This window comes from Pelophylax lessonae (genome assembly GCF_965119305.1).
Source record: "Pelophylax lessonae genome assembly, chromosome: 8".
Taxonomy (NCBI): Eukaryota; Metazoa; Chordata; class Amphibia; order Anura; family Ranidae; genus Pelophylax; species Pelophylax lessonae.
In genome coordinates, this window is record NC_138775.1 from 9,389,575 (window position 1) to 9,413,329 (window position 23,755).

Below are 23,755 nucleotides of genomic sequence, written 5' to 3' on the forward strand. Positions count from 1 at the left end.
GTTGAGGCGTATACAGGGCTGCAAATTTCTGGTTGAAGTGATTTACGAGGGGCGGATGTTTGTGGAGGCGGTCATATCCAGGGTCACCCTATGGACAACAGAATTCATTGTCACTGAAGTGCATGAACCGCAGGATTTCCTCTATCTAGTCCTGGCCATGGCAGCAGAGAACATGGGCATATGGTGAATTGGGTCAGTGGACCAATATGACCGCAACTCACTCTTTTTAGCAATGCCCATGAGGAAGGATAGGCCCAGAAAGGTTTTAAATTCGGAAACAGTGATACGTTTCCATGCAAATTCTCTGTCAAGGGTCAAATTTGGATTTGCGACGATGAATTGATCGGCATATAAATTGCTTTGGTCCACAATAGATCTGTGCAGATCTTCCGTGAAAAACAACTCATAAAAATCAAGGGGAGTAAAATCGGGGGTTTCCACCTGAATTCCGGGTTGGCCAGTGAATGGGGGAAGTACGGGCACTGCAGAAGTGGTGGGCTCCCAATCAGGATTTGCAAGCACATCAGGAAGGACACTATGGGCTCTACGGGCCTGTCTTCTAATTCTTGGTGGTTGCGGGATACTACTTGTGCTAGCCACCGCACCAGCTTGAACTGCACTTATGGAACTCGCCACGTCACCAAGTGATACTGCAGTGCTGGTTTGACTATGACCAGGGTGTACTAGGCCGCTGGTGTTTGCCAGTTCACCAGAAGGTTGAGCGGCACTAGTACCAACACTCTTCTGCATGCATACGGGAACCCTGCAATTGTTGCACCTCAGCAACAGAAGAACAGGGTTGGGTACGCCTGACCTTAGCAGGGACCTCTACTCCGTGATCAGAGCTATCTGTCGGGGTGCCGCTGCTGTCTACAGGTTCCAATACTGAGCCTGATTCTGACAGTGAGGCTTTCCCATCGCTCTCATCTGCTCAGCATCGTAAAGGCCTCTTCACTAGTGTACCTCTGTTTGGACATTTTGCCCAAAATATTTATAGGTACTTAGTGAGACTCACAGGTAAAAAAGCACCTGGTTGTCAAGGACTGTTTGAACCGCTACCAAAAAATGTAACTGCAAGTGCTAGCAGAGATCAGGCCTGACTCTAACGCTGCGGTTTAGTGTGCTGTGTATTGGAAGTGACAGTAATCTGCTGATACTGCACTTCTTGGGGGATGGGCTAAATGCAGGTGCTGGCAGGTGTTGGGGCTGATCCGGCTAACGCTGCGTTTTGGGAACACTATACTATTGGGGACGCTAGTATAGTTTTGACCTGATCAAAGATATTGATCTTTTCAGACACTACAGTATGCTAGTAATGGAAGTGTTTAGTGTGTGTCACTGGCAATCAAAGGGTTAAAATGTATTACTAAATATGCGTCAGACAATCTGATGCTATCCTGTATTGACGATAACTAATGTTAACGCTAACTGATGTCACCTATGACACTAATACAGTGATCAGAAAAAAAAGATCTGTACACTATAATAGTGACACTGTGACAGGGCAATGAAGGGGTTACCGGGGGGTGATCAAGGGTTTAATCTTTATAAGGGGATATATGGCAGGGACCCTAAACCTCTCTGGGACTACCACTAACTACCACTAACTTCCTCTCAAACTAACTGAAGTCACAAGTGACACTAATACAGTGATCAGTAAATTGTCTGTATACGGTAATTAGTGTACACTGTGACAGGGAGTGAAAGGGTTAACGGGGGGAGGGTGATAAGGGGGTTAAATCTTTATTGGGGGATATATGGCGTGGACCCTAAACCTATTTGGGACTACTGCTAACTGTCTCTCATACTAACTGAAGTCACAAGTGACACTAATACAGTGATCAGTAACTTATTTGTATACTGTATATAGAGACACTATGACAGGGAGTGAAAGGGTTAACTGGGAGGGTGATCAGGGGGTTAAATATGTGCCTATGTGTACTGGTGTCAGTGTAGTGCTTGTGTACTCACTGTAAGATGTTCTCTTCTCTCACGCTGGAACCGAAAACGGCTCCAGGAGAGAAGATTGCATAATTTCCAGTACCTGTGTTTACATTATACAGGCACAGGGCATTCTGCAATTGTCAGAACTGATCATCAGGTCCAGGCCAAAAATCATTGGCCTGGACCTGATGACTGATTGGTTCTGAACCGAATCAGCACATTGCGGGGAAGGCGAGCGCGCCCGCCCCCTAGCCCCGCGTGCGACCGATGTACAGTTACGTCAGTTCGCGCAGCCGAGCCACCTTGCTGCAGTAAAACTGCGGCAGGTGGTCGGCAACTGGTTAATATAATGGCCAATGGAATGAATGCCCAAGTGCTTGACGCACCTAAACTAGTTTAACGATGCCAAAACATGTTTGGAAAAAGTGTTTTTTTTTAAGCTGCTTTTCCTCCCCTGGGGCAAAGGTGAAAAAAAAAATACCCCAAATGTATGAGGCCTTAGGGTCAGGTGCTGGGAAATAATTATTCCAGTAATTTATTCAATGAGAGGGAGAGAAAGAGAGAGAGAGGAGGGAGATGAGAGAGAGAGAGAGAGAGAGAGAGAGAGAGGGGGGGGGAAGAGAGAGAGAGAGAGAGGAGGGAGATGAGAGAGAGAGAAAAGGAGAGAGAGAGAGAGAGAGAGAGAGAGAGGGGGGGAGAGAGGAGGGAGATGAGAGAGAGAGAAAAGGAGAGAGAGAGAGAGGGGGGAAGAGAGAGAGAGAGGGGAGGGAGAAGAGAGAGGGGAGAGGAGAGGGAGAAGAGAGAGAGGGAAAGGAAGAAAGGATGAAGAGAGAGGAGAGAGAGAGGGAGGGAGAGAGAGGAAGGAGAGGGAGAAGAGGGGAGAAAGAGAGAGAGAGAGAGAAAAGGAGAGAGAGAGGAGGGAGAAGAGAGAGGGAGAGGAAGAAAGGATGAAGAGAGAGGGAGGGAGAGAGAAGGAAGGAGAGAGAAGAGGGAGAAGAGAGAGAGGAGAGGAGGGAGAAGAGAGAGGGGAGAAGAGAGAGAATAGAGAGGAGAGAGAAGAGGGAGAAGAGAGAGAAGAGAGAGAGAGAGGGGGAGAGGAAGAAAGGACGAAGAGAGAGGAGATGGAGAGAGAGGAGAGGAGAGAGAGAAAGAGAAGGAGAGAGAGAGGGAGGGAGATGAAGAAAGAAAAGGGGGGAGAGAGAGAGAGAGAGAGAAAGAGAGAGATAGGAGGGAGAAGAGAGAGGGGAGAAGAGAGAGGAGAGAGAGGAGGGAGAAGAGAGATAAGAGAGAGAGAGAGGGGGAGAGGAAGAAAGGACGAAGAGAGAGGAGAGGGAGAGAGAGAGAAGGAAAGAGAGAGGGAGGGAGATGAAGAAAGAAAAGGAGAGAGAGAAAGAGAGGAAGAAAGGACGAAGGGAGAGAGAGGAGAGGAGGGAGAGAGGGAGGGAGACAGGTGAAGAAAGAAAAGGAGAGAGAGAAAGAAAAAAATAAATATTAATTTTCACAAGATGGTAAAAGATACAAAAAAAGAGAGATGGAAGGATTGGAAATGGCGGCACACACCGGGGACAGAGTACCCAGATCTTCTCTCCCAGGTTCTGGAGACAGAGATGTCAGCACACACACGCCCCGCACCCGCCGGCTCTGCCTGTCCTCTTTAATAAAGTGCTCCAGTGCCAATTAGTGACGTGTAAAGACAACTAATTATCCGGGTATCTCATAAGAGGCCAACAGGAGGCATCAACATTTGTCACATTTAATGAGCGGAATAATTATTACTGCCTCTGATGATGAAGAGTCAGGTGCAGAGCTGCATCCCACTGTGATGTCATTATTGTATCTCTATATATAATACATCCACTGTAATCCAGGGCCAGTACTATCATATAATACCTCACCCTGATCCCTCCAAGACTGTCCTACACCAGGGACACGTGAGAATGCAGCAAATCCATTCACTAGAGAGCGGTGACATCACTGAGAATGCAGCCTATCCATTCACTAGAGAGCGGTGAGATCACTGAGAATGCAGCCTATCCATTCCCTAGAGAGCGGTGACATCACTGAGAATGCAGCCTATTCATTCCCCAGAGAGCGGTGACATCACTGAGAAAACAGCCTATCCATTCACTAGAGAGCAGTGACATCACTGAGAATGCAGCCTATCCATTCCCTAGAGAGCGGTGACATCACCGAGAATACAGCCTATCCATTCACCAGAGAGCGGTGACATCACTGAGAATGCAGCCTATCCATTCACTAGAGACTGGTGCCATCACTGAGAATGCAGCCTATCCATTCACTAGAGACTAGTGACATCACTGAGAATGCAGACTATCCATTTACTAGAGACTGGTGACATCACTGAGAATGCAGCCTATCCCTTCACTAGAGAGTGGTGACATCACTAAGAATGCAGCCTATCCATTTTCCAGAGAGCGGTGACATCACTGAGAATGCAGCCTATCCATTCACTAGAGAGCGGTGACATCACTGAGAATGCAGCCTATCCCTTCACTAGAGAGCGGAGACATCACTGAGAATGCAGCCTATCCATTCACTAGAGAGCGGTGACATCACTGAGAATGCAGCCTATCCATTCACTAGAGAGCGGTGACATCACTGAGAATGCAGCCTATCCATTCACTAAAGAGCGGTGACATCACTGAGAATGCAGCCTATCCATTCACAAGAGAGCGGTGACATCACTGAGAATGCAGCCTATCCATTCACTAGAGAGCGGTGACATCACTGACACTGCAGCCTATCCATTCACTAGAGAGCGGTGACATCACTGACACTGCAGCCTATCCATTCACTAGAGAGCGGTGACATCACTGAGAATGCAGCCCATCCATTCACTAGAGAGCAGTGACATCACTGAGAATGCAGGCTATCCATTCACTAGAGAGCGGTGACATCACTGAGAATGCAGCCTATCCAATCACTAGAGAGCGGTGACATCACTGAGAATGCAGCCTATCCATTCACTACAGAGCAGTGACATCACTGAGAATGCAGCCTATCCATTCACTAGAGAGCGGTGTCATCACTGAGAATGCAGCCTATCCATTCACTAGAGAGCGGGGACATCACTGAGAATGCAGCCAATCCATTCCCTAGAGAGCGGTGACATCACTAAGAATGCAGCCTATCCATTCCCTAGAGAGCGGTGACATCACTGAGAATGCAGCCTATCCATTTACTAGAGAGCCGTGACATCACTGAGAATGCAGGCTGTCCATTCACTAGAGAGCGGTGACATCACTGAGAATGCAGCCAATCCATTCCCTAGAGAGCGGTGACATCACTGAGAATGCAGCCTATCCCTTCACTAGAGAGCCGTGACATCACTGAGAATGCAGCCAATCCATTCCCTAGAGAGCGGTGACATCACTGAGAATGCAGCCTATCCATTCCCTAGAGTGCAGTGACATCACTGAGAATGCAGGCTGTCCATTCACTACAGAGCGGTGACATCACTGAGAATGCAGCCTATCCATTCACTAGAGAGCGGTGACATCACTGAGAATGCAGCCTATCCATTCACTAGAGAGCGGTGACATCACTGAGAATGCAGCCTATCCATTCCCTAGAGAGCGGTGACATCACTGAGAATGCAGGCTATCCATTCACTAGAGAGCGGTGACATCACTGAGAGCGCAGCCTATCCATTCACTAGAGACCAGGGACATCACTGAGAATGCAGCCTATCCATTCACTGGAGATCAGTGACATCACCGAGAATGCAGCCTATCCATTCACTAGAGAGTGGTAACATCACTGAGAATGCAGCCTTTCACTAGAGAGCGGTGACATCACTGAGAATGCAGCCTATCCATTCACTAGAGAGCGGTGACATCACTGAGAATGCAGCCAATCCATTCCCTAGAGAGCGGTGACATCACTGAGAATGCAGCCTATCCATTCCCTAGAGTGCAGTGACATCACTGAGAATGCAGCCTATCCATTCACTAGAGAGCGATGACATCACTGAGAATGCAGCTTATTATTTGCTATAAATAATGTCACCTCTTTATTTGACGTTAATAAATAAAAGCACCAATAAAAGATTCCCGGTGAACAGGCAGCTTGTTTTCGCTCAAACATTTTTTATTTATTTTCTGGAAATGTCAACTTCTGCGGAGCGTCGGTGACAGGTGCACTTTAATTTAAGAGCTCTCAGCTCTCCTCGCTGCCATCCATCTTGAAATAGCTAATTTACTCCTCTCCTCCACCTCCTTTCACAACACTTGAAGAATAACTGCAACTGATAAACAATTCTGCGCATTAATTCCGCCGCGAACGGGATGGGCGAGCCTGAAGTGCCACCTTGTGGCCGCAGCTGGAAATGACGCAGGCTAACGAGACCCCAGAGTGCTCGCCTTCGCAGGCGCTCCAATCCGACATGACTGACTGCTTTACCGATTGGGCCTTAAATCCATAGATTTTTTTTTTTTTACTGCTGCCACATCTGCTGTATGAAATCCCGCGTTATATGTCTCCATCATTTCGGCTAATCATTCTGTTTAGAAATCGCTGATCCGCGACCGAGGAAAAAGCCACGAAGGGCTTAGAGCGAGCGCTGTATCCGAGAGCGCGATAATTACCTGGCGTCCCCGCATAATGGGCTATCGGTGAAACATATGGCAACAATATATCTCTGTATGCATACTATGAATATAATATATATAGAAATATAGACGGACAGACGGGCGCACTCCTCTGTATTCCCGCGTCTCTGCTGCAGATTATTTGCAGCAATCTTTAATTTTTATATATTTATATTTAGATATAAATTTTGTCTTTTGGATTTTTTTTATGGAAGCGCTAACTAAATTTACAGTGCTTGCGTTTAACCAGCGTTTCTGATCAGCGACTATCTCTCTGCATTCACCTCTATGGGTTAGCTGAAAGAAATCAAGAAATTCGAAAAAAAAAAAAAAAAGAAATACATTTTTAGCTCAGCAACATTGTTGCAACTTACAAAGAAGAAACAGAATTGTAAATGGCCTGAGATTACAGTATATACATTTTATTTTATTTTATTTATTTTTTTAAGCATGCTGTAAGTGAAGCCACAGCGGGCGGTTTCTGGGTCAATCACTCTCAAAGTGTCGAAGCGAATGGACTGGCATGACAGCCTGGGAATTAGTATTTTCAGAATGGGGAGGTCAACCTCCATACTTCCTCCGCCTGGCACGCGTTGCGTTACATAAGCTGGTGTACGGGTTTGTGCGCACTGTGTGACGCTGACACCTGGTGGTCACAGGGATTAGTGCAACGTTTTCATCGACCTTGTTTTTTTTTTGGCCATTCGCCCTAACGTAGATCATTGGACGCATAAACGGCAAACGTTAACGTGTGTTTTTTTTTTTTTTTTGCTTTAAGGAAAGGTAGTCCATTTTGGAGGTTTAAAGTAATTTCTAGAAAAAAAAAATGCAGATTTTCTTGTTCGTATTTTTTTTTGGCTATTCGCCCTGACGTAGATCATTGGACGCATAAATGGCAAACGTTACCATGTTTTTTTTTTTTTTTTTTTTGCTTTAACGAAAGGTAGTCCATTTTGGAGGTTTAAAGAAATTTATAGGAAAAAAAAAATGCAGATTTTCTTGTTCAGATTTTTTTTAAGGTTTTTTTGTTTATTTGTATTTGTTTGTTATATAAAAGGAAAACAAATTTTAAAAATAAAATCTGATTTAAAAAAATGCTTTAAAAAACAATTGCTGTGCAAATATAATTTTGCGTGTAAAATTGCAACTGCCCCCATTTTATTCTCCTGGGCCGCTGTTTTCAGAGTATATATAAGTATTTTCGAGGTATAAAGTAATTTTTAGAAAAAAAAACATGCAAGCAAAAAGTTAAAACATTGCCTCAGTGGTTAAGCGATGAAAATGAAAGCTGGAACTCGACTGGTTGCCATGCACAGATTTTGGCCTCTCCAGTCTTAGTGAATTCCCCTCTATGTATGTTGTGTTGGGCCGCGTTGCCAAAAATAGCGCTGGTGCAAATTTTGATGCTCTGAGATAGGATAAAAGGGCTTTTTCAATCTGTGAATGGCAACCAATCGGGTTCCAGCTTTCATTTTCAATGCTTATCCACTTGTCTACTGGGGCAATCTCTTAATTTTTTGCACCTATGTTAAAATTACCTTTTCACGTCATTTCCTCTCTCCCTTCCTCTCTCCTTTTCTTACTGCTCAGTTAGGGTGATAAAACTTTAACAACACATTGATTTTATTTTTATCAAGTATGCCAAAAATTCCAGAAATATTCCAGGGCAACCGATACACTGTATAAAAAAAGTTAAACAAAACAGGAATTCACTAAAATTGGAGAGGCAATAATCTGTGCATGGCAACCAATCGGGTTCCAGTTTTCATTTTCATCGCTTAAACGAGGCAATGTTTTAACTTTTTGCTTGCATGGGTTTTTTTTTTTCTTGAAATTACTCCTCAAATACTTATATTTATTTTGAAAATAGAGGCACAGGAGAATAAAATGGGGGCAGTTTCAATTTTACACGCAAAATTATATTTGCACAGCATTTTTTTTTTTTATCAGATTTTATTTTTTAAAATTTGTTTTCCTTTTACATAACATATACAAATAAACAAAAAACTTTAAAAAAAATACAAAATCAGAACAAGAAATTGCTTTTTCTCTTCCTCTCCTCTATCTTTTCCTCTCTCCTTTTCTTACTGTTCAGTTCGGTTGATAAAAATGAAATAAATGTGTTGTTAAAGTTTTATCAAGTATACCAAAAATTCCAGAAATATTCCAGGTCAACTGATACACTGTATAAAAAAGTTAAATAAAACAGGAATTTGCCAAGACTGGAGAGGCGAAAATCTGTGCATGGCAACAAGTTGGCACAGCAATTTTCAGTCCAGGAGAAAAAAATGGGGGCAGTTGCAATTTTACATGCAAAATTATATTTGCACAGAAATTTTTTAAAGCATTTTTTTTATCAGATTTTTTTTTATTTGTTTTCCTTTTACATAAAACACATATACAAATAAACAAAAAACGTAAAAAAAAAAAAAAATCAGAACAAGAAATTACCTTTTCCTGACAGACTCCATGGCAGCTTACATATCGGGTTTGGCCCCGCCTCCAAACCTACTCATAGGACATCACTCCCATAAATCTTTGCACCTGTTCAGCACACATGTTCCTTTTTTGTCCTTCCAAAGGATTACCTGATATCCTACCTGAAGATGGATCCCGGGTGATGGATGTCTCTACCAGTCGGGTATTGAGTTCTCCGATAAGCCCCAGCTGCTGCGGGGTATGGAGTAGGAGCGAAGATGCATGCAGCCTTTGGCCAAAAAGCCCAGCTGCTGCGGGTGGCCGGTACCCTAAGAGTGACTAAGTCCGGTGTGTGTTCATCCATCCCTGGTGGCCAGCGGTTCGTGAGTATCTGTTTTTTGATATCTCCATGGCAGCTATATTTGTATTGTGCCTATGAATTGCCTTTTGTATGTTTTACCTTTGTTTCCATGTTCCCTGGTGGCTAGCGGTCCGGGGCCGGTCAGCGAGCACTTCCTGATCGGCCACCGGTTCGGTGCGCTACTGTGCATGTGCGGGCACCTCGGGAACGAGGCTTGGTTCTCGCGCATGCGCAGTGACAGAGCGGCGCATTCGCAGTACATTTTTTCGTGCAGCGATTGCTGATGACATCACGGGGCGCCATATTTAAATCCCCAAAGCTGTCAGCAGAATCTGTGGTGTTTGCCAGCTGGTCTCTCGCTTGGAAGGACTACTTATTGCTGCTTCACTGCCGCTCTGCTCTGTTCCTTACCTGGTTTCCTGGTGAGTAACTGGTCCCCAGTTTGGGAGCCCCCCCACCCCCCATTTTTTGCTTCCTTTCTGACATCGTTGTCCGGCTCATCCCTGTAGGTCAGTGCCAGAATGGAAGCCTCTCTGCCCTCCGGTGGTCAGCCCGGCTTAACAGGTATTAGGGGCTTTTCATGATGGGGGTGTGGGTTACGGGGGGATTGGAACTCAGTTGTTCCTATCCCCGGGAGTTCCCCGATCCAGGAACTTAGGTTGGCTTCGTTGTTTCTCGGGGAGGCTTCCATAGATCTCCAGAGTTTCGGTTGGCTACTGAACGAAGAGAAAAGCCACTTAACTCCAACACAGTCCCTGGTTTACCTTGGCGCCCTGTTCGATACGGCGAGGGCGACAATCTCCCTTCCAGAAGAGAAAATAGGTACAGTCCGGGACAGAGTTCACTTTGCCCTCTCATCTTCAGGCACGCCAATGCCTGAAGGTGATCGGGGCTATGGTCGCAGTAGTCCCCATGGTGAAGTGGGCCCTGTGGAGGATGAGACCCTTTCAGAAGGGATTCCTGCAACAGTGGGACGCATGGCACCTGAATCAGCCTATCTTCCTGACTCCAGCCATGAGAGCGAGTCTCCCTTAGTGGTTGTGCAAAGATCACCTGCTGAACTGCCACTCACTGAGGCCAACTCCGTGGGTAGTGATCACCTCGGACGCCAGCAACATAGGCTGGGGCGCCCACTGTCTTTCGGAGGTGTCTCAGGGCAGGTGGAGTTTTCCTACTCAAGGGATAGTATCCAACGTCCTGGAACTTCAGGCAGCATTTCAAGCTCTACGGGCGTTCTCTCATCTGACAAAGGGTCACCTCAGCGGTAGCGTATGTGAGGATGTACTAGTAATGGCGGCGATCTACAATTTGTTGCGGGACTGCTACATCGTGGACAGATTGGACCCCTAACTGACATTTTTGACACTTTTGAGGGGACCAGTGACATTACTACAGTAATCAGTGCTAAAAAATATGCACCGTTACTGTAAACATGACACTGGCAGGAAAGGGGTTAACCCTATGGGTGATCAATGGGTTAAATGTAAGCCTAGGGGAGTGATTCTAACTGTGGGGGGGGGCGTGGCTTGTGAAATGACCATAGAGACCTGTGTTCCTATATAGAAGGATCACAGGCGCTCTGTGATCATTCCACAGAGAACGGTCAGCTGTGTTTACAACAGCCGATCGTCCCCTCTCAGCGGGGAACGATCGCGGGTGTCAGACGGCAATCGGAGCCGCCTGAACCGTGCATTGGCTTCCCTGCTGTCGAGTGGGGCAGGAGTGCGCCGCCGGAGGCGCGCGCTCGCCCCCTAGCTTTCCACGCCCTACCTACGTCAGTTTGCACAGGAGAGCCACCCTGCCGCAGTAAATAGGCGGCGGGTGGTCGGGAAGTGGTTAAGGCAGTGCTGGAAAATAATGGTGGCCGCACAAAATAATGACACTTTGGGCCCAATTTGGACATTGTCACTTAGGGGTGTACTCACTTTTGTTGCCAGCGGTTTAGACATTAATGGCTGTGTGTTGAGTTATTTTGAGGGGACAGAAAATTTACACTGTTATACAAGCTGTACACTCACTACTTTACATTGTAGCAAAGTGTCATTTCTTCGGTGCTGTCACATGAAAAGATAGAATAAAATATTTATAAAAATGTAAGGGGTGTACTCACTTTTGTAAGATACTGTATATTTGAAAATTTATCAATTCTAAAGTACTGACGCATTTTTTGGAAAAAGGAAGACAATTTTTTTAAAAATTGTTTTTTTCTCAAGTATTTTTTTTTTTTACATACTGTCACCAGTGCAGTACAGCATCATCTTATAACTGGTGTGGCAGTAATCAGGGACATGAACTGGTGCAAATATTCCCCAGAATAACCCCTCTTTGGAAAGTAGACACCCCAAGATATTTAGTAAGTTTTTTTGTCATATTTTTTGTAAAATGAAGAAATAAAATTTATTTTTGCATTTTGTCATCCAAAAAGTACAGCATTGCCATATGACTGGTGTAGTTGTGTTTAGGGACACTGACTGGTTAGAGAATGTAAAAAAAAAAAAAAAAAAAAAAAAAGAATAAATAAAAATAAATTATAATTTGTTTTCAAATATTTAAACATTTGTCTTTCTTTTTTTACATTTTTTTTTTTTTTTTAAATACTGTCACCAGAGCAGTACAGTTTCACCATAGTGACACTATACTGCTCTAGGGAGGTGTTCAGAATTTTGTTTTACACTATGATTGCTTATTATAGTCATGAAACTGTGAATGGCATCCTCTCATGTGCCATTGTGTACTATTGTGATAGCTGTGATTGGCTACAGCTATTACATGGTACAGGTCCGCTGTGATTGCCCCTTTCTTTTCCTTAGGCCCGAAAAACGCCAGGACAGTACAAATATCCCCCAAAATGACTCCTTTTTTGGAAAGTAGACAGTCCAAGGTATTTAATAAAAGGCATAGCAAATTTTCTGAAGTTTTAATTTTTTTTTGTCCGTTTTTTTGGAAAATTAAGAAATGTAAAATATAGATTTTTTTATAAATTTTTTTTTTTTTTTTTACATACTGTCACCAGGGCAGTACAGTGTCATCTTATAACTTGTTAGGGTTTTAGGGTTTAGGGTTAGGGTTTTAGGGTTAGGGTTTTGGGTTAGGGTTTTAAGGTTAGGGTTTTAGGGTTAGGGTTTGGGTTTTAGGGTTAGGTTTGCCCTATTGCTGATTCCGTCACAGAGGAGGGTGTGAACTTAGGACAAGGTTTATGGACCCACTCCAAAGGTCAAAGGTCAGGAGGTGCGGTCTCAGAGGTCAAGGGTCAGGAGGTGTGGTCTCAGAGGTCAAGGGTCAGAAGGTATGTCTGACCTCCACCATAGGCGTAGACACAGGTGAAAAAGACGCTCGCTTCGCTCGCCCTGCACCTTCGCCTAGTGTTGGACATAGGAGTAGGCGTGGACACATAAAATAAAATAAAATTTTTTAAAAAATGTAAAAACTATCCTGTTCACATACCAACGTATACGTACAGCATAGACTTTTAACCACTATTAGCACCATTAATATTATTATTATGGATATCACATGATGTCCTCACAGTCGCGTGACTCGTGCGCGTCCTAAGGGCCCGCACAGCGGCGCAATTTGTGACCAGCTGTGTCAGATCGTTGTAGGTGTGAGGCCCTGCTGGGAACATCTAATCGCTGTGACCAATCACAGCACTCACATGTCAGTTGAAAATGAAGGCTTTCATTTGTAGCTATTGTGTACTGCTGTAATGATCTCTGAGATTGGTCATGGTGATCACATGGTAGAGACAGGGCCAATCACAGCTAATCACAATGATACACACCGAATGAATCCGTTTCATTCAGTAAAAATGGTTGCTTATAACAATGAAATTCAGTGGTATAAGCCATCATAACGTAAATAAAAAAAAAAAAATTGTGATCACTTTACCAGAGTAGTACAATGTTACTATGTTAATACCGTATTTCTCTGTTCATAGTGTGTTTAAAAAAAAATGTATATCAAAAAAGAAAAAAATTATTAAAGAAAAAATAAACAAATTGTATACATTTTTTTTTTTTTTACATACTGTCTCCAGCGAGTGTCCCTGATCACCGCCCCACCAGTTATATGATGATGCCATGCTGCACTGGTGACAGTATGTAAAAAAAAAACAAAAAAAAAAAAAAAAACAATATTTTACTTTTCCTATATTTCCAAAACTTTGTGACAAAAAATTACTACTTCAGAAAATCTGCCATGCTTTTTACTAAATACCTTAGACTGTCTACTTTCCAAAAAGGGGTAATTTGGGGGACATTTGTACTGTCCTGGCGTTTTCGGAAATGCCATAAAAAAAGTTATGAAAAAAATATTTTTTCATTATTTCCTAGATTTCCAAAAATTGTGACAAAAAAATTACAACTTCAGAAACTTCACCATGCCTCTTACTAAATACCTTGGACTGTCTACTTTCCAAAAAAAAAGGGTAGTTTGGGGGGGTATCCTGTACTATCCTGGCGTTTTCGGGCCTCCAGAAATTAAATCGGCTGGTAGTACATTAGGATTAATCAATTTTCAGATATATTGTATATCCTATAGTTTGTGGACTCTATAGCTTTTGCACAGGCTATGTAATATACACTAATTTGGGTGTCTTTCCCCAAAAAAATGTAGCAGAATACATTTTGGCCTAAATGTATGAAGAAATATTACGTTTTTTGCAAAATTTTATAACAGAAACAAAAATGCGTTTTTTTTTTAAATTTTTGGAAATTTTTTGTTTATTCAGCAAAAAATAAAAAACACAGTGGTGATTAAATACCACCAAAATAAAGCTCTATTTTTTGAAAAAAAAAAAAATATACACATTTCATTTGGGTACAGTGTTGCGTGACCGCGCAATTGTCATTCAAAATGTGACAGAACTAACAGCTGTTAAAAAAAAAAAATGAATACATTTTTTTTAAAAAGATCACCAGTCAATGTCCTTGATCACTGCCACACCAGTTATAAGATGGCACTGTACTGTACTGGTGACAGTATGTAAAAAAAAAAAAATGTGAAAAAAAAAAAAAAAATTTCAAAAAATTGTCTTCCTTTTTTCCAAAAATTGTGGCAAAAAATTACAACTTCAGAAAATCCGCCCTGCCCCTTACTAAATACATTGGACAGTCTACTTTAAAAAAAAAAAGGGGTATTTTGGGGGGTATTTGCACTGTCCTGGCGTTTTTGGGCCTCATCGATTTTCAGATATATATCCCATTTTTTGAGAGCTCTCTAACTTTCGCATAGACTAAATAATTTACTCTGATTGGTAACTTTCCCCAAAGAAATATATCAGAATACATTTTGGCCTAAATGTATGAAGAAATATTATTTCCAAAATTTTCCCCAGGTTTTTAGTATTTTCTTGATTTATATTGCAAAAAATACCACCAAAAGAAAAGCTCTATCTGCCTAATAAAATAAAATGATAGAAATGTCATATGGGTACAGTGTTGCATGACCACGCAATTGTCATTCAAAGTGTGACATAACTGACAGCTATTAAAAAAAAAATGTAATATAAATGTTTTAAAAATATTTAAAAAACTGTCACCAGTCAATGTCCCTGATCACTGCCACACCAGTTATAAGATGACGCTGTACAGCACTGGTAATAAAATGTAAAAGAAATAATAAAATTGTGAAAAAAAAACCTGATTTTTAAAAAAAATTCCTTCCTTTTTCCAAAAAATTGTGACAAAAAACAACAACTTAATAAAATCCGCTTTGCCTCTTACTAAATACCTTGGACCATCTACTTTCCACAAAAAGGGGTCATTTGGGGGGTATTTTTTAGTATCCTGGCGTTTTCGGGCCTCAAGAAATGAGATCGGCCGTCAGTACATCAGGATTGATCGATTTTCAGATACATATCCCATAGTTTGTGGACTCTCTAACTTTCCTATAGACTAAATAATTTACACTGATTTGGGTAACTTTCCCCAAAGAAATGTAGCAAAAAAAAATTTTGCCCTAAATTTATGAATAAATATTAATTATTTGCAAAATTGTATAACTAAAAATAGCAAGTTTTTCCTCAAATCTTCAGTATTTTCTTGATTATATAGCAAAAAATACCACCAAAAGTAAGCTTTATCTGTCTAAAAAAAATGATAGAAATTTGATATGGGTACAGTGTTGCATGACCACGCAATTGTCATTCAAAGTGCGACAGCGCTGAAAGCTGAAAATTAGTCTGGGCAGGAAGGGGGTGGTATTGAAGTGGTTAACTACTATAGGACCGCTCATTGTGCTACTACTGCGGCACAGCGGCTCCCCTGGGTCCAGCGATGTAGACCTATGTCGCTGGACTCCTAGTGGTCTCGGCGGCGGGCGTGGGCCGCCAGAAGTTCGTTCCCGCTGTGTTTAGACACAGCAGGAGTCGGGTCGGAGGAGGAGAGGCGGCGATTGCCCCCTCTCTTCCCCGATTGTTGGGGAAAGTGTGAGAAGATCCGCCTGCTTTGTTTACACAAGCAGGCGGATCTTCTCTGTGACAGACAGGAGGAGATCACAGGATTCAGCATAGCTAAACCTGCGATCTCTGTCTGTGTCACAGAACCCCCTCCCCCCACACACGTCAGTAAGCATGAGGCATACATTTAACCCCTTGATCACCAATAGTGTTAACCCCTTCCCTGCCAGTATCATTATTACAGTGACAGTGCATATGTATAGCATTGATTACTGTAGTAATGTCACTGGTCCCCCCAAAAGTGTCAAAAATGCCAGTTAGGGGTCCGATCTGTTCGCTGCAATGTCACAGTCCCGCAAAAAATCGCAGATCATAAAAATTTTACTAGTAAAAAAAAAAAAAAAAAAAAACAATAAAAATTACATAAATCTTTCCCTTAGTTAGTAAACGTGATAACTTTTGCGCAAACCAATCAAAATACGCTTATTGCGATTTTTTTTACCAAAAATATGTAGCAGAAAACAAATTGGCCTAAAATGTTAAAAGATTTAGATTTTTACATTTTTTTTTTTGGGATGTAATATAGCAGAATGTAAAAAATATTGTTTTTTTTTTTTTTTTTAAATTTTCGTTTTTTTTTTTTAAAAAAATTGAAAATCACAAAGGTGATCAAATACCACCAAAAGAAAGCTCTATTTGTGGGGGGGGAGGAAGTAAATTTCATTTAGGTACAGCGTCGCAACGACCGCGCAATTGTCTGGTAAAATAACGCAGTGCCGAATCGCAAAATTTGGCCTGGTCAGGAAGGGGGTAAAATCTTCCGGTCTTAAAGTGGTTAAAAATACGCTCATTGAGAATTTTTTTGTCAAAGACATGTAGCTAAATACATTTTGGCCTAAATATATGACAAAAATTGAATATATTGGATATTTTTTAACAGTCAAAGTAGAAAATGTCAATTTTTCGCAAAATTTTCACTCTTTTTTTATTAATATCGCAAAAAATAAAAAGTGCAGAGGTGATCAAATACCACCAAAAGAAAGCTCTGTTTGTGGGGAAAAAAGGACGTAAATTTAGTTTGGGTACAGCATTGCATGACCGCGCAATTGTCAGTTAAAGTCGCGCAGTGCCAAGTTGAAAAAAGTGGCCTGGTCATTGAGCAGCAAAATCTTCCGGGGCTAAAGTGGTTAAGAACATTGACAGCCGGCCTTTGGTATTGAATGCGGAAGATAAAACGGAGCGCACAGCCGGTGGAAGAAAGCTGGCCCAGCCGGGTCGGAAAGTTGAGGCCGATCCTCCGCTGTTCTCCAGCATCGGGGGAATTAGCGGTGTTGGCGGAGGATGTGTGTGTGCAGCGGGGGAAGGAAAGTCTTTTTGGCTGTCAGACGGTTTCCAAATATTCAATTAGCGTGGGAAAGAGGCTGAAAACGTAACAAAAATGTTCTTTTTTGTTCAAGGAGCAGAAAATGAATCCTTTAATCCTCTTCTGCGTGTGGATTCAGAGGAAGGAATTATGCAAAAATAAAAATAATGAAGAGAACCTCCCTGAACCCTACTGTCCACTTAGAGGGGTAACTACAGATCATGATACCACATGAGCCCCCCCACAACCCCCCTACTGTCTACAGTAAATCAGGGACAGGTATCAGGTGAGCTGGGAGCACAGTCAGTACATTAGGAGGGGCCGCATTAAATCTTGAATATAGATGTCTCATTGTATTATAGTCCTCCTTCCATCCGAAACAGGGGGTCTCCAGACCAGGGCTGGGGTCCGTGGTGTATCCCCTGTGTGCACAGACTGAGGATTCTGCTCAGCTGAGGTTTCCTATTACCTCCAGGGAGGCCGTCCATACAGTACAGAGACCGCTAAATACACCCCAGTACCACACAGCCTACTAAGGGGACCTGAGACGGGTGACAACCATTCTGAAGTCTCCTCCTGTACATCTGACATCAACTCTTCTCAATTGGAGATGTCACAAGTGGAACAGGGTCAGTGTCAGGGGGGGTACAGAACAGTGTCACAGGGGGTACAGGGCAATGTCACAGTGGGTACAGAGTAAGGGTCACAGGGAGTACATGGTCAGTGTCACATGGGGTACAGTCAGTGCTTTAAGTGGTCCTAAAGAGGTGCCGGTAGTCTATTATAGCCTATAAAGTTTGTTACCCCCCCCACCCCACATCAGGGTCCCCACAGAGCACCCCCCCTGGCCTGGGACTCCGGAGCAGGGGGACTTACTGGTGGTTACTGGTCTGGCTCTGGAGTGGGAAATATTCTTGGGGGGGGGGGGTGCAATTGAGGGCACAGATGTCCAAAATGAGCGTACTGGTACGCTAAGGTGCACGGAGAGGTGGCGGTATGCTCAAGATCCATATTTGGAAGTGGCGGTACTGAGTACCAGTGCATACCGGCCCACTTAAAGCATTGGGTACAGTGTCAGTTTCATGGGGGGGTACATGGTCAGGGTCACAGGAGGAACAGGGTCAGTGTCACAGGGGGTATAGGGTCAATGTCACAGGGGGTACAGGGTTAATGTCACAGGGGGTACAGGGCAGGGGAGGACTGGGCCAGGGGGCAGGGGGGCAATTGCCCCCTGGGCTGCTCTGATGCCCCGTAAAAAGGCTGCACCGCTTCTGCTATAGACATGCCTAAAGGATTCCTGGGGAAGGGAAGTAAAAAGTCCCTGCCGCTGATCTACTGAGTGCGGGTTGAAGACAAAGACAGAGGGCAGGCCTCCCCCCAGCATGGATGGTGTAAGCTGTGTCTGAGCAGAGGCCGTTTAATGCCCCACTGGAGACTCTCCTACCCCCAGCCAGCCCCAACCAAGCTGTCCCAGCTCCCCCCAACTGCCCCCGGGAACCAGAATTCAGCCGGTGAGTAGAGAGTACTGTTAGCGGAGCTTCAAGCTAGAATGAGTACCAGGAGGAGGGCAGGAAGAGGGAGAGTGGGAGCGGTGCCGAGTCACTGTCCCTGGGTCTTTGGTTTGTACTTGCCCCCTGGGCTGAAAGTTGCCAGTCTGCCCCTGGTACAGGGTCAGTGTCAAAGGGGGTACAGGGTCAGTGTCATGGGGGTACAGGGTCACAGGGGGTACAGGGCCAGGGTCACAGGTGGTACAGGGTCAGTGTCACAGGGGGTACAGGGTCAGTATCAGAGGGGGGTCAGGGTCATAGGGGGTACAGAGTCAGTGTCACAGTGGGTACAAGGTCTGTGTCATAAGGGGTAATTGGTCAGGGTGACAGGGGGTACAGGGTGAGTGTCTTTCCTCTCCTGTCCTGCATACTGGATGCTACCTAAGGCTCATGGTTGATCTTAACCGTTACATAGTCGCTTTGATTGTTGTATATTTATATGTTTCTTATGTTTATTGAGCACTTTTTTGTTGTTATGTGATAACTCCAAGTCACTGAACATTTTTTGGTTTCCAAACTTGTCACATAACATCTGTATTGTCAGATTGTATTTGTTTGTATTGACCATACTCTTTCAATAAAAATGTATTAAAAAAAAAAAAAAAAAAAAAATTCTCAAGGCCGTAGCCAACCAGGTAACAGGAGCTCAACAAAAACAGCTGGAGCTCACGTGACACATAACTCCCCCAAACGGGGAACAGACCCTCTAAACAGCAGCCAGCAAAACCTCGCGGCCAATAGAAGCGTCCGCAGATGCCAACACATCCATTTATAGAATTATGTAAAAGTTTGCACCGACGACCAGGTGGCCGCCTTGCAAACCAGCGTCACTGACTTCTGATGATGGAAAGCCCAGCCACAAAGGACTCCAGGACCGATGTCAGTGCATCAATGAGAGCATCTCTGAGAGAGGATCAGGTGGGGAAATGTGACTCCATGAGTAAATAGGGGGACCCCAACAAAAAGAGAAAAACACTGCTAAGGGACACCCCCACCGTGCTGGTAACACCACCCGGTTGTCAGCAACAGAGCACCCCACGATCCTGCAGCAGAGGGAGGGAGGACCTCACCAGACAGTCAACGGCAGGACCAAGATAAAATGCATACTTGCCAACTGTCCCTTTTTTCCTGGGACAGTCCCTGCAAATAGGAGCCTGTCCCGGGTAATTTATATTGTACCTGGAAGCGCCTGTCAATCAGGCTGCCCATAAATGTTACGCAGAAGTAGTGCAACTGAATGGGAGAATTATTCCAACTCTGCTACTGTGGCCTTAAATTTGAAATTCCCTTTTTAATTTCCTGTAATTCTCTCTATATGGAGTAGACTCTATAATCTGATAAATAGGCGAGATTGTGGGCGGAGCTTCAGGGACGTGGGTGTGGTAATTGATAGCTGTGCTGCAAAGTGTCCCTGGAAATTTTTTTTAAATGTTGGCAACTATGTAAAATGTACTCCATGTGCGGCATCCAGGAAGGGAAAAGACCCAGGAATAAGCACCAGGGGATAAGGAGGGGCTCCCACAGCCAAAATTACTGCCCAAAGGCTCCTCTGTAACGCCCGTTGCTGGTTCCTATGCTGGGCCAATGCAAAATGGCCACTGGATTACACAAACATGGCCACCGGCCTATACACAATATGGGCCACAACAAAATGGTGGCTCCACAAGGTTCCCTGGGACCCTGGAGGGATCCCTGGGGCCCAGGCAAAGCAAAGAAAGGAAGGAGGGAACTGGGCAGGAGCCCCCAACAGGTACAGTCCCCCTCCCCTTATCCGATAGCCCAGTCACTGGTGGTGCACCCCCCCCCCCCGCCCCCACCACCAGTACAGCACTTTGCCCCATCCCCGGCCCCAGAAAGCAGCCCAGACCGCTACAGTACCCCAGATAGGAGGAAGGGGGGTGGATGGGGGAGTAGATGACCCAGATGGACCAGGGGGGCCTAAACAGAAAGGAAGGGAACCCAGGGGTCTGCGTCCACCCCAAAACCCTTCAGGGGGAGAGGGGAAAAAGCTACTCACCATACCGGGAACCTGACAGGCACGGCTCAAGACAGAACCTCCGTGTCATCAAAATGGGGGGGTCTGTCTGCCAGGAGAAACGCTGTGACGCAGGCCGAGACCCGGTCGTATGCGCCCCTTGCGAGGCGCTTAATTCGCAGGCCAGCCTCCGTCCAGTGGGGCTATGTCGTGGTTGACCTAGCGCGGAGCTGTGGTCTGTGCGCATTCGCTGGCCAGACTGAGGTGACCACTGGATCTAGATTATCTATCCCATCGCCCAGTCCGACAGTTGATTGTAGATCTCACAGGAAAAAAACAGGAGAAAAAAGATATCTAAAAAGAAAAAATTGCCAGGACCAGTGATCCCAACAAGGATCTAGGTCCTTCTGACTAGGCAGAAAAAAAGTGAGTACCTATAGCAGAGGGGGGGGGGGGGGTAGGCGTGGAGTATACTCCCTAGGACTGCCCATAGGCATATTCAAGTCTTTTTTTTCTGCCTAGTGTCCTACTCCTGTAGGGGGCAGTATAACCCAATGGTCAGGATTCTCAGGAGCTGTGTCCATCAATGAACGAAAGAGAAATTGCACCTGTATATATTTACATTGGTCCAAGCTGGATCTAATCTGCAATTGAAGAAATGCATTGGTTACTCGTGTGAGCCCCGAAATGCATTGGTTACTCGTGTGAGCCCCGAAATGCATTGGTTACTCCTGTGACTTTCACTTTGACAAATAAAAGTCATCCAGACCGATTGAACTTAGGTGGCACTCTCACTTCTTGACCGTGTTTTTATTTATCACCACTACAGCGCCCTCTGCTGGGTTTATCTATTTTATACAGTACCCGCAGATTATTCTTTTTTAACTTTTGTCCAGCATTCCACTAACAAATATGTTGAATACGTTAAACTACTGACCCAGAACCTGCATGCTGCCGGCAATGATCCAGGTCCATTGACTAACTCTACGTTTACACCTATGCGCTTTTTGGTGCGTTTTGCTGAAATGCACTACAGTCCCTTTAACATGGTTTCCTATGGATTTAGTTCACATCTGTGCGTTTTGCGGGGGGCTGTGTTTTTTGAAAAGGGTCGGGACATTTTTCCCGCAGCAGATTGCGTTTTGCGCGTGTAGCACTGTCATTGTAAGGCTTGCTGTGTGATGATTTGTTGGGCTTCCTCTGCTTTCCTGCAGACAGTCACTTAGGGTACAGTTCACACATTCATCCTTACTCCCAATGGCTCGATGCTCAATAAACAGTCCAGGGGTGTTGGTTTTTTGATATTTAGTGTGGAACTTGGATGGGAGAAGGGAATAGTGTGATACTCCAACTGGAACTATGTACATTGGATAAGGACAACTCTCACTTGGCCTCACCAGGTTACTTGTGGAAGCAGTCACGCTGCTTTAACCATACAGCCACATGTATGGAAAGGGTTAAGTCTCCTTGCTCTCTCCCCAGCAACAAACTTGGTGAACTACATTATCTTCAGGACACTCTGTAGCATTCCCTATACTAACACCCATCCACTGACTCTTCTAGCTGCAGGGGTGGCCCCCCTCAGGTCAGGCCCCATGACACAGATCTGTACTCACTGTATACAGAATCAGATCCTTCCAGTGTCTCGTTTCCAGTCAGCTCCACAGGACCTCTGGGTTCAATTCCTGTCTAGCTCTTTAGGCCCTTAGGTCGACTACCTGAGGCCACATGGCAACTTCTACAGGAGGAGCCAGTCGCCCCCTCCCTCTGGGACTCCGCTCTCCAGCTGAAAGACCCCGAGCACATGTGCCCTTGGCATATATACAGTATCCCAGCATGCACTGAGGCACTTTTCCTCTGCCAATCACCAGGGCTGTACTAAATGCCTGTGCACTCATTGGTCAGGTTTCCTCCCACTGTCCAATATGCCTCCCTATTGGACCAGTGTGAAACACTTTAGACAACTGAGTTGCACCTGAGCACATTGAGCAGACCTCACTAACAGATCCTGCTCTCTGATAGGCAGAGAACAATATAGAATTACCTGGACATCCTTCTGGTAAGCAGAAAGCATCCAAACTATACTCTCTCTCGCTCTAGCACCTACCTAGGAGAGTGCTACAGATGTAGTGTAAAGCATTGCATAAACTGTCAGCTCTATAAAAATCCTGTATTATAATAATAATATTAATAATAGACTTCAATGGAGTTGCACCAAAAATGCAAGTGTTGCGCTTTTGATGCTTTTTGCGTTTTTTTCCCTTTAAATACACTCTATATAGCTGGTTGCTAAGGAGAGGGCTGGGAAGCCGGTCGCCACATCCCTAACGACAGATGAGTCAGCCATCAGCAGGATTCCCCACGGACAGCTGAATGTAAAAACATAAGAATTTCTGGCAAAAAAAAAATTGGGAAAAGAAACAGCATGGGGTCTCCCCCAAATCCATACCAGGCCCTTCAGGTCCGGCATGATTGACGATGGATTTACATCGGGGGACATTATTGTTGGTTTTTGAATAAAGGATTTTAGTAAAGGAATTGTCAAAAAGGGGGGAACCGCACTGACAGCTGATGACTCATCGGTTGTTAAGGATGCAGCGGCCGGCTTCTTGGTCCACTCCTTAGCAACCAGCTATATACAGTGTGTTTCAAGAGAAAAAAAAAAAAACGCAAAATGCATTAAAACTGCATGCAAAAAATCATCAAAAACGCGGATTTGAAAATGCAAAGCGCACCGCAAAACATGCCTAAAGACCGCATCAACCACAGCCGCATTGATGCGAACCTAGACTTAGAAAGTATTGGGGTTATTAGGTCAGCATGGTAGTCAGGCAACTTGAATTTTCAGAATAGGCAATTGATGGGAGTCTACACATTCCTTCAATGCAGGATTTCTATAAAGAGACCCTGACATCTTCTGAGAAAAGCACTTTGCTGTAAAAGAGGATACATTGTTACATAGTGCATAGCTACATAGTAACTACAATGTAACTAAGTACTCTCTTCTTCTGACAGTTTTCCTGCTGCCCAATCAGCTATCCCTCAATGTCTATAGGAAACAGACACTTCTGGAAGTGTTGATTTCCTAGGTTCCCCCCCAGCTCTTATTGGCTCCGCCCTATGACCTTCATATCATTGGA